Source organism: Lepisma saccharinum, chromosome 22 (genome assembly GCF_977018435.1).
Source record: "Lepisma saccharinum chromosome 22, izLepSacc3.1, whole genome shotgun sequence".
In the NCBI taxonomy this organism is placed as follows: domain Eukaryota; kingdom Metazoa; phylum Arthropoda; class Insecta; order Zygentoma; family Lepismatidae; genus Lepisma; species Lepisma saccharinum.
The window spans coordinates 370,103-381,107 of record NC_139250.1 but is presented as its reverse complement, the minus strand read 5'-3'; the positions used below and the strand labels follow the sequence as shown (position 1 = coordinate 381,107).

The following is an 11,005-nucleotide window of genomic DNA, read 5'->3' as shown; positions in this document are numbered from 1 at the left end:
CGTGACGTCTCCCGACAGCGGCAGGCTAGAGTAAAGCTCAACAGGGCCTTCTTTCCCCGCCGCTGACATTCTCCAAGCGTTTGCTTTTGCTCCAGAGATTACAGTCAAAGGTAAAAGATCTGGGAGAATGAAGCTTCCCAGCTTGACTTTCTATTCGGCTTTTGCTCCAGAGATTGCCGTTAAAGGCAAAAATTCTGGGACAATAAAGCTTCCCAAGAAACTTGTACAAGCAACATAATGTGGCATTGACACAATATCATTCTCCTCAGTTTTCTTCCCAGCTTGACTTTCTATTCGGCTTTTGCTCCAGAGATTGCCGTCAAAGGCAAAAAAAATTCTGGGACAATAAAGCTTCCCAAGAAACTTGTACAAGCAAGGCAATGTGGCATTGACACAATATCATCCTCCTCAGTTTTCTTCCCAGCTTGACTTTCTGTTCGGCTTTTGCTCCAGTGATTACAGTCAAAGTTAAAAGTTCTGGGAGAATAAAGCTTCCCAGCTTGACTTTCTATTCGGCTTTTGCTCCAGAGATTACAGTCAAAGGTAAAAGATCTGGGAGAATGAAGCTTCCCAGCTTGACTTTCCATTCGGCTTTTGCTCCAGAGATTACAGTCAAAGGCAAAAATTCTGGGAGAATGGATCTTCCCAACAAACATCTACAAGCACCGCAATGTGGCAAAGGCACACAAATCTGCTTCTCTGTTTTCTTCCCAGCTTGACTTTCTATACGGGTTTTGCTCCACACATTACCGTTAAAAGTAAAGGTGCTGGGTGAATAAACCTTCTCCACAAACTTCTCCCCGCACAGCATTCGTATGGGTTTGCGACTCTGCGAAGCACCATCAACACAGGAGGTGTGAGCGTTAACCAAACATTGCATTCATTCATGCACTTTCATTAAATGCGACTAGAGTCTTAAGCTCAATCAACCGATATACGGTTGAATGCTGGCCGGCACAAGTGCCGGTCAATTTCAATCATTATTAACGTGCTTTTGGTCCGGTGCTCTACAGTTAAGCTCAACCTAACTGCACAAGACACCTCTATCTGCCGGCACATTTACAAGTGCCGGTCAATTTCCAGTGCTCTACAGCGAGCTAAACTGGGATACATGTCTTTTGGTCGGCTAGGTCGTCGGGCAACCAAGTCACCCTGAAAACCCCAAGTCCAGCTATCCGCCACATGCTGGAAGCCCCGGCGACCGACACTTGCGTGCCGGCCGCCGGTTTGGGAGTCCTCCCCCAGCCGGCCGAAACCGGCCGGGGTCTGGACTCCCGGCGAATGCCCTGAGGGGGCATCCTTAAAGAGACAGACAGAAACCGCCGGGTGCCGTGAAACCGACATCACGATCTCCGCGCGGATCTGTTCTTAGCAAGTACCCATCTTAGCACCAAGTAAGCTGGTAACTGCGGGAGAATAATTTTCCCCCGCGTCGGTGCTGAGCATTACTCGGATGTGACTCTCCACGTCACTGGCGTCAGCTCGATGTGAAGGCGGTGAGCTACGGAAGATTGCCGACGAGTTCCAGGGCATACTTGAATACAGCCAACTCAAGCTCCTATTATATAGGTCCCGTCCTCGAAGGCTCGATTCAAGGAGGCAGGCACACACGTGCCGACTAGAGTCTCAAGCTCCGCAAGTGTATGTCTTGAAGACGACACTCTCTTCAGCCCAGCACTCGGCTACCCTGCACCGATTGCTATTCATTGCAGAATCATCCGCATTCTCCTACCTCCGCCAAGCACCATCAACGCCAATTTCCAGTGCTCTACAGCAAGAGCGGACCGTCGGGATCGGTGGTATTTCACCGGCGGGCACCCGAAGGAGCCCTCACTTATGCTACACCTCGTCACGTCTCCCGACAGCGGCAGGCTAGAGTCAAGCTCAACAGGGACTTCCTTCGCCGCCGCTGACATTCTCCATGCCTTTCTGCACTCCCAGGTTAACCTGGGTTGTCAGTCTTTTGGTCGGCTGGGTTGTAGGGTCCCGTGCCGTATACGGACCCAAAAACCCCAAGTCCAGCTATCCGCCACATGCTGGAAGCCCCGGCGACCGATACATGCGTGCCGGCCGCCGGTTTGGGAGTCCTCCCCCGGCCGGCCGAAACCGGCCGGGGTCTGGACTCCCGGCGCATGCCCCCGAGGGGGCATGCTTAAAGAGACGGACAGAAACCGCCGGGTGCCGTGAAACCGACATCACGAACTCCGCGCGGATCTGTTCTTAGCAAGTACCCATCTTGCTTGCAGTGGCTCACCTTGGTCGGCCAACTGCATTCGTTTAAGATGCTTGGCAGGCATCGATCTTTCCTGCGAGAGTGCGGATTTTCTCGCTTTCAGCAAGTGCTCAAACCTTGCTTGCAGTGGCTCACCTTGGTCGGCCAACTGCATTCTTTTAAGATGCTTGGCAGGCATCGGTCTTTCTTGCGAGAGTGCGGATTCTCTCAATTTCAGCAAGTGCTCAAATCTGGTTCCAACGACGATAGGGATGACAGAACCAAACCTCTCCGCGAGTGGCCTTTCGCAAAGAAGGCGAGGATTTTTGGGCCACCTACAGCATACATCGTACCACCTACCAAGGGCCCCTCGGCGGCACGGAATAGTGAGGAACGCTTACTTCCACCGTCACCCTACCAAAGTTGGACCCTCATTTGGCACATACTTGAATTTGGCCAACTCAAGCTCCTATTATATAGGTCCCGTCCTCGAAGGCCGACTAGAATCTAAAGCATTTGGGCGGCTGGGTTATAGGTACAACGCAATCTGTTCCCCACAAACCACAAGTCCGGCTATACGCCACATGCCGGAAGCCCCATCGGCCGCATGCCGGCCGATGGATTGGGGATCGCCCTTATTGGTAAGGGTGACCCCCATGGGAAGGCCCAGAAGGCCTTCCTAAGTGTCCACCGCCGTGTAGAGTCACATCCGAGGAATGGACAGCACCAAGCCGACCAACCGAAGCGCCTCCGAATGCTCGCCGATCTCCAACCAAACGTTGGGACCGCCGAGCCGGAGAAGGGAGAGCTCTCTTCGCTCCCCCGCGCCGGTGATGTGCTCCTGGCAGGAACCGGGCAGTATGTCGCCTCCCCAAGTTTCTATTATATAGATACCGTCATAGAAAGGCTCAACATCAGGTTCCAAGGTGGCAGACTCACGCATTGCATTCATTCATGAATGCACATTTCCAAGTGCCTGTCACCTACTTCGTGGTATTTCACCGGCGGGCACCCGAAGGAGCCCTCCCACTTATGCTACACCTCGTCACGTCTCCCGACAGCGGCAGGCTAGAGTCAAGCTCAACAGGGACTTCCTTCCCCGCCGCTGACATTCTCCATGCCTTTCTGCACTCCCAGGTTAACCTGGGTTGTCAGTCTTTTGGTCGGCTGGGTGATAAACCCCAAGTCCAGCTATCCGCCACCTGCTGGAAGCCCCGGTCCGCAGCACCAGTTAAGGTGCCGGCTGCCGGTTTTGGGTGTCCTCCCCCGGTCGAAACTGGGGTCTGGACTCCCGGCGGAGGTCCCCGGAGGGACCTCCTGAAAGAGAATGGGATTGATTTTCAGGTGCCGTGCAGCCGACAGCACGAACCTGCAAGCGAGGGCTGCCTTTCAACGGGTCGCCACCGTACGGAGGCTTCACCGCTCACGACGCCCCGCCAGATACTCAAGTCGTCTACGAGTGGTTCAGGGTCCCAACTTCCGAGTGCTTGATTACCCCTTGAATCCCCATCTAGAATCCCAAAGACCTCGGTCAGTGGGGCAAGTGGGCGGAGTCTCGATGGCACTACTCGCGGGGAGCCTCACCCCCCCTAGAGGAGGTGGTTGGTGGCTCCCCGCCTTACCGGTCCCCGGCGAAGGGGTCCAGCGTTGGTGGTTCTGCCTTTCAGAGTGCAGGGACCCACGGTCACGCAGCTCCGGGCACGGCTTCGGCCTTAGAGGCGTTCAGGCTTCAGCCGTCGGACGTAGCTTCGCACCAAGGTTCGATCGAACCGGCGCGGTACCATTGGTCCGAACCTGGTGTTCCTCTCGTACCGACCGGGATTACCTTGGCCGCGTTCCGAACGCCAGGAGGACGAAACTAACCTGTCTCGCGACGGTCTAAACCCAGCTCACGTTCCTTGTTGGTTGGTGAACAATCATACGCTCGGGGAGCGCTGCGTCCCCACGGTAAGAAGAGCCGACATCGAAGGATCAAAAAGCCGCGTCGCTATGAACGCTTGGCGGCCACGAGCCAGTTATCCCTGTGGTAACTTTTCTGTCACCTCCCGCCGAAGATCCTTCGGACGGGGAGGATCGATAGGCCCCGGTTTCCCGGGTCCCACCCGTACTGAGGGTGCGGATCAGGGCGGCTTTTGCCCTTTCGCTCTACCCGAGGTTTCTGGCCTCGGTGAGCCGCCCTTAGGACACCTGCGTTATCCTTTGACAGATGTTCCGCCCCAGACGAACTCCCCGCCTGCCGTTGTCCCCGGATCGGGTCGGCCCCTTGGCCGGTCCGCACGCGAGGCACGGCCGGCCGGTGGGGCCTTGGTTCGTGAACGGCGTGCGACGAGGCCGGAGCCCCGACGCCCGCGTCCCGCCCAACCGGGTGAGTCGGGAAACCGTGAGAGTAGTGGTATTTCACCGGCGGGCACCCGAAGGAGCCCTCCCACTTATGCTACACCTCGTCACGTCTCCCGACAGCGGCAGACTAGAGTCAAGCTCAACAGGGTCTTCTTTCCCCGCTGACATTCTCCAAGCCCGTTCCCTTGGCTGTGGTTTCGCTAGACAGTAGGTAGGGACAGACAATATGGGGGGAACCCCCGAAAGTATCCAAACCTCCACCCGCATACTTTCGAGGGCATGCGCTATGTCCCAGTGCCTCTGATATAAACTGGGACGGCAGTTTTTCGTATTACGGTTCCCCCTATATTGTTGTGCCATACCTTTATTGTTAAGTTGTTGTTACATACATAATAAACATACAAACATATATATATATATGATTACATACAATAATTAACTAACATAAAGCATATATTGATACAAAATTAGTCTAATACCTCAAGATACAATACACAGCAGAAAAATTTATTTGTTACCTGCTTAATATTTTACTGAAAATTTGTTTGTATAGTTTTTAGTAGACAGGGACAATAATGGGACAATAATGGGGGAACCCCCGAATGTATCCAAACCTCCACCCGCATACATTCGAGGGTATGCGCAATGTCCCAGTGCCTCTGAGATAAACTGGGACGGCAGTTGCTCGTATTACGGTTCGCCCATTATTGTTGCACATTACCTTTATTTAATTCCTCTTGAGTACAATACATATATAGACGTAACATAATATAAAATATAACACTTAACATAAAGCCAACAAACACATATATATAACTCCATTTAATTGATACACATAATCTAATTTCCCTTACAGACATCAGAGCATTTTCTGAGATCCGGATTCCGGATTCCCGGGATCTATGAGATCTATGAAATAATTGGTCCTTGTTACAGGACGAAACCGCCAGGGACAAGATCGCAATTGGTTGAGGACCTTTGGTATTTTAAACGTTTGGGAGATTGCTCACCCCAGAGGCTGGGTCTTCCCATCCCTGTCGGTTTGTCCCGCACCTCCAAGGTTACTCCAGTTTCTTCAGTCTCAGACTTCACGATAATTACATAATATGTAAGGAAATGTTGGATAATTTGATCAAAATGACTACACTCTGATCTCTAAGTTAATATGCTATAATAATGATACAAAAAATCAATACGAAGAGATAAGAGATATTTACTATTAATAATTATTTAATAACAGCTTTTATTAGTAAGACAAGGACAAATTATATTCTATGATACCAAGCTACTTTGTAGTATTTGTTATTAACAGATATGGTTATTATTTCCACTACATGATGAATATTTTGATTATTTGAATATTAAATAATTTTAGCATCTAAATTATTTAAATTATTTATATTTTACGGTTTAAATTTCGGCAATTTGGAATATGATATCGGAATGCCGCTATCACTTGTGCTGGAGTTCCAGCACGTCATAAATCTATTTATTTATTCATTCATCCTGGCGGCCGCCACTCTTGCTAAATACTCTTTATGTCTCTCCCCCGGCATTCGAACTGGACGAATTCTTCTTCTTGCTGCGGCCTCCTGTCTTCCGGTTGATACCACAAAAAATCTTCTTCTTGCAGCTGTTGGCGGTGCCTCTATCTCTTCGGTCCCTTCTTCCTGCTCGGGGGTAGGACTTACTCTTCGAGTTTTCGTTCTTTCCCTTTCGCTTCTCCTTGGCGCCTCCGGTAGACAGGGACAAACAATATTGGGGGGACCCCCGAATGTATCCTAACCTCCACCCGCATACATTCAGGGGTATGCGCTTGTCCCAGTGCCTCTGATATAAACTGGGACGGCAGTTGATCGTTTTACGGTTCCCCCGATATTGTTGTACTACCTCTTTATTTGTTGAAAAATTTACATTAAATACATACATAAAACATATATAAGACAATACAAAAAACAAAGAGCATTTCACCATTTAATATATTGAAGACTATAAATTAACAATTGAAAATACAATACAAAGCCAGTGTATTTTGTTTTTTTTAAACTAATGTACAATTCTAGAATTGGTTTCATGTTTATTTTGTTTTTTATTTTATTTTTTTTTTACTTTATTATTATTATTATTATTTTTTTTTTAAAATTGTTTCTCATTAATTACATTGTTTGCGTCGGCTTAGTATCGGATTCCGAAGTACCGGAATCTAAGTAAAATGGAATTGGATCTAGGACAAGCCGCCAGGGACCGACCGCAATGGTTGAAGACCTTTTACTAGTTGAGGACTATGTAGGGAATTGCTCACCCCAGAGGCTAGGTGTTCCTGTCCCCGGCGACTGTTCCCAGCTCCCTACCAGGTAGAGATGAAAGCTACACAGATTATATGTAATTTACTAGCTCGTTGCATTTAGAATTAAGTTTGACCTTGAACATTTAACTAGTAATAAAACCAAAGAAAATAAACTAGACCAAAATGAATACACTTTAGCCTTAAATACATGGGGTTAAATAATTAAATTAAAATTAGGATTTATTTTAAAAAAAAAAGAGAGAGAGAAAAAAAAATATATATATATATAATTCAATTAACAATAAGTTTATTTAGGGGTTAACAATAATAAAGTGATTAAAATTCTCCACATACAAATTGATGCTGCTATGAGGTATAATAATTTACATTTGGGAGTTTTGATTATATGTTTTAGGGTTTAAAGTTTAAATGATAGTTAAAAAGTTAGAAGATAGAAACACCGGAGTGCCGGCGCTCTTTTAACTGGTATACCAGTTAATAATTATAATTGAAAAATAATTTAATTCTATTTAGTTTAATTTGAATTTAGGGAATAGGTTTAAATGTAGTTTACACTTTTTAATTGGTTCTGGAGTCCACCACTCTCTTCATATATTCTTTATGTGATTCCCCTTGCATCCGAATCGGCCGAATTCGTCTTCTTTCTGCAGCCTCCTTACGTCCTGTTGATACCATGTAGAATCTTCTTCTGGAAGCTCCTGCTGGTGCTTCCTCATCCTGCGATGAGCTGGAATCATGTAGTTGGGTTGAGGTGTTTGAGGAGGCTACTCCATCTCTTGATCTAGGTGGCTGGAATCTTTCCTTTCCTCTCCTAGGACTTGTGTTCGTTTGTGTGTCAGGGGCGTGGGATGGGTTGACTTGATTATTAAATCGGTTCATTTCCACTAATGATACCAGATTGGTTAATTTTGTTAGATTTTCTATTTGCTGTGGGCAAAGTAGCAATTTTGTATTGAAAGTTGGTAGTTCCATGCGTAGTTTTTTTACATCCTCCTCAGCCGCTGGGCAGAAGAAAGTTTTGTGCTCAGGTGTGTCCTCCTTTGCTCCGCATGAGGGTAGACAGGGACAATAATGGGGGAACCCCCGAATGTATCCAAACCTCCACCCGCATACATTCGAGGGTATGCGCAATGTCCCAGTGCCTCTGAGATAAACTGGGACGGCAGTTGCTCGTATTACGGTTCGCCCATTATTGTTGCACATTACCTTTATTTAATTCCTCTTGAGTACAATACATATATAGACGTAACATAATATAAAATATAACACTTAACATAAAGCCAACAAACACATATATATAACTCCATTTAATTGATACACATAATCTAATTTCCCTTACAGACATCAGAGCATTTTCTGAGATCCGGATTCCGGATTCCCGGGATCTATGAGATCTATGAAATAATTGGTCCTTGTTACAGGACGAAACCGCCAGGGACAAGATCGCAATTGGTTGAGGACCTTTGGTATTTTAAACGTTTGGGAGATTGCTCACCCCAGAGGCTGGGTCTTCCCATCCCTGTCGGTTTGTCCCGCACCTCCAAGGTTACTCCAGTTTCTTCAGTCTCAGACTTCACGATAATTACATAATATGTAAGGAAATGTTGGATAATTTGATCAAAATGACTACACTCTGATCTCTAAGTTAATATGCTATAATAATGATACAAAAAATCAATACGAAGAGATAAGAGATATTTACTATTAATAATTATTTAATAACAGCTTTTATTAGTAAGACAAGGACAAATTATATTCTATGATACCAAGCTACTTTGTAGTATTTGTTATTAACAGATATGGTTATTATTTCCACTACATGATGAATATTTTGATTATTTGAATATTAAATAATTTTAGCATCTAAATTATTTAAATTATTTATATTTTACGGTTTAAATTTCGGCAATTTGGAATATGATATCGGAATGCCGCTATCACTTGTGCTGGAGTTCCAGCACGTCATAAATCTATTTATTTATTCATTCATCCTGGCGGCCGCCACTCTTGCTAAATACTCTTTATGTCTCTCCCCCGGCATTCGAACTGGACGAATTCTTCTTCTTGCTGCGGCCTCCTGTCTTCCGGTTGATACCACAAAAAATCTTCTTCTTGCAGCTGTTGGCGGTGCCTCTATCTCTTCGGTCCCTTCTTCCTGCTCGGGGGTAGGACTTACTCTTCGAGTTTTCGTTCTTTCCCTTTCGCTTCTCCTTGGCGCCTCCGGTTGTGTTTGGTTATTTTGAGGGGGTCTGTTGAGGTATTGGTGTTGGTTGAATTTCTTCTTCTCTTCTTCGGAGACCTCATCGGCCAGGGTTTTTAGGTTTGTTATTTGCTGTTCGCATAGCAAGATTTTGAGGTTGAAGGTAGGTAATCCTCTACGTAGGGTTTTTATTCTGGCGGTTGCTTCCGGGCAGTAGAAGACCCTATGCTCCGGTGAATCCACCTCAGCTCCACATGAAGCACAGCTCGGTTCCAGGGCAACGCCAACGCGGTGGAGATACTCCCCATATGGCCCATGTCCGGTAAGAAAGTGCAGAAGTCCCCTGGTGTAGTGTTTTTTCATCAGTGTGTTGTCTCGGATTTTAGGTATGATACTAAATGTCCTTCTTCCATTCTGTGAATTTTTCCATTCCTCCTGCCAATTATCCAGTAAGGTCTCTCTCATTTCAAACAGGGTTGGGGTGAACTTTCCAATGCAAGTTGTCATTTTATTTTCTTCTCCTTTTTTGAAGAAATACCTTCCCGCTCTCCATTTGACTTCCAGGTCCATTGGCAGGTGTCCCGTTAGGGCTAATAATGCTTCGGTGGATGTTGTACCAAAAGCGCCCGTTGTTCTTATCAGAATTCTTCTCTGTGAAGCCCTCAGAAGTCTGGTGTTCTTTTTCAATGCGAGTCCCTCAGCCCAGGTAGAGGCCGCATATGTTATGATTGAATAGTATATGGTTCTGATGTACGTATCCACCACCCCAGGTTCTAGGCCAAACTGCGTTGACGCTACCCTAATAATTTTGCTTATTGCCATTTCTGCTTTAGTTGTTGTTTTTTGTATGTGTGTTCCATATTTCATGCCTTCCTCCAAGGTTACTCCGAGGTATTCAAAATTAGTTGAGCGTTGTATGTTCGTTCTCATTAATCTAATTGTCGGATTTCTTTTGGTACTAATATTACCCTTGGCAATGAGGTATTTCGTTTTTTCTGCCGAAAGTTTCAGTTTGGCGTTATTGCACCAATTTTCCAGGGCCGCTATGGCATTATTTGCACTTCGTTCTATTTTGGCTCTTGAATCATCCGCACATACAACGACAATGTCGTCTGCATATGCAATAACTCTTGTTATCTCCGGATTACTGCCAAGGTGTTTCAGACATGGTTCAAGATTGATATTCCACAGATGTGGACCAAGCACTGAGCCCTGTGGGCATCCTTTTGTTATTACTTTAGTCAGTTCTTCGTCTCCTATTTTCAAGGATATTTTACGATTTTTAAAATAATCCTGCAGTACCTGAAATAAGGTTGACGGACAGTTTAAGTCCTTGAGGGTGTGGAACAGATTTGGCCACCATAGATTGTCGAATGCCCCGCTAATATCGGCAAATATGGCTATTACTATTTTCTTGTTTGAATTCGCAATTTCTTCCTTAAGGGCGTTAATAGCATCCTCTGTAGATCGGCCTTTTGTGAAGCCATATTGGTTGCCGGTATTGTTGCACATTATGAGAAATTCTTGAAGCCTTTTGTTAAGCATTTTCTCAAAGAGCTTCCCTATTGTATTCAATAAGCAGATAGGTCTATAAGATTTAATGCTAGTATCATCCTTTTTGTTTTCTTTTTTGACAACTACCAACTTTCCCTCTTTCCACAGCGTAGGAAACTCTTTACGGATCAGACAGAGGTTAAATAGGGCCGTTATGTAGTTGATCGTTTTGTTGATAGATAGTTTAAGAATTTCCACTGGGATACCATCTGGTCCTGGTGCCTTGCCATTTTTCATTGTTCCTAGCTCTCTCAGGACCTCCTCAGGTTCGAATGGTAAAATAGGTGTGGTATTTAAACATTTATTACTGTTCGCTCTGATCTCTTTGTTTCTTTGATTGTCTGTGTTCGCCTCGTCGTCCGGGAGCAATCCGTGAAGCAGTAGTTCCCCA

At 46.0% G+C, this 11,005-nt stretch overlaps 1 pseudogene; it reads right to left on the bottom strand.

Moving 5' to 3' along the window:
• Nucleotides 1-3,577: 3,577 nt before the first annotated feature.
• Nucleotides 3,578-5,084, bottom strand: LOC146005051 (large subunit ribosomal RNA; annotated as a pseudogene).
• Nucleotides 5,085-11,005: the final 5,921 nt, after the last annotated feature.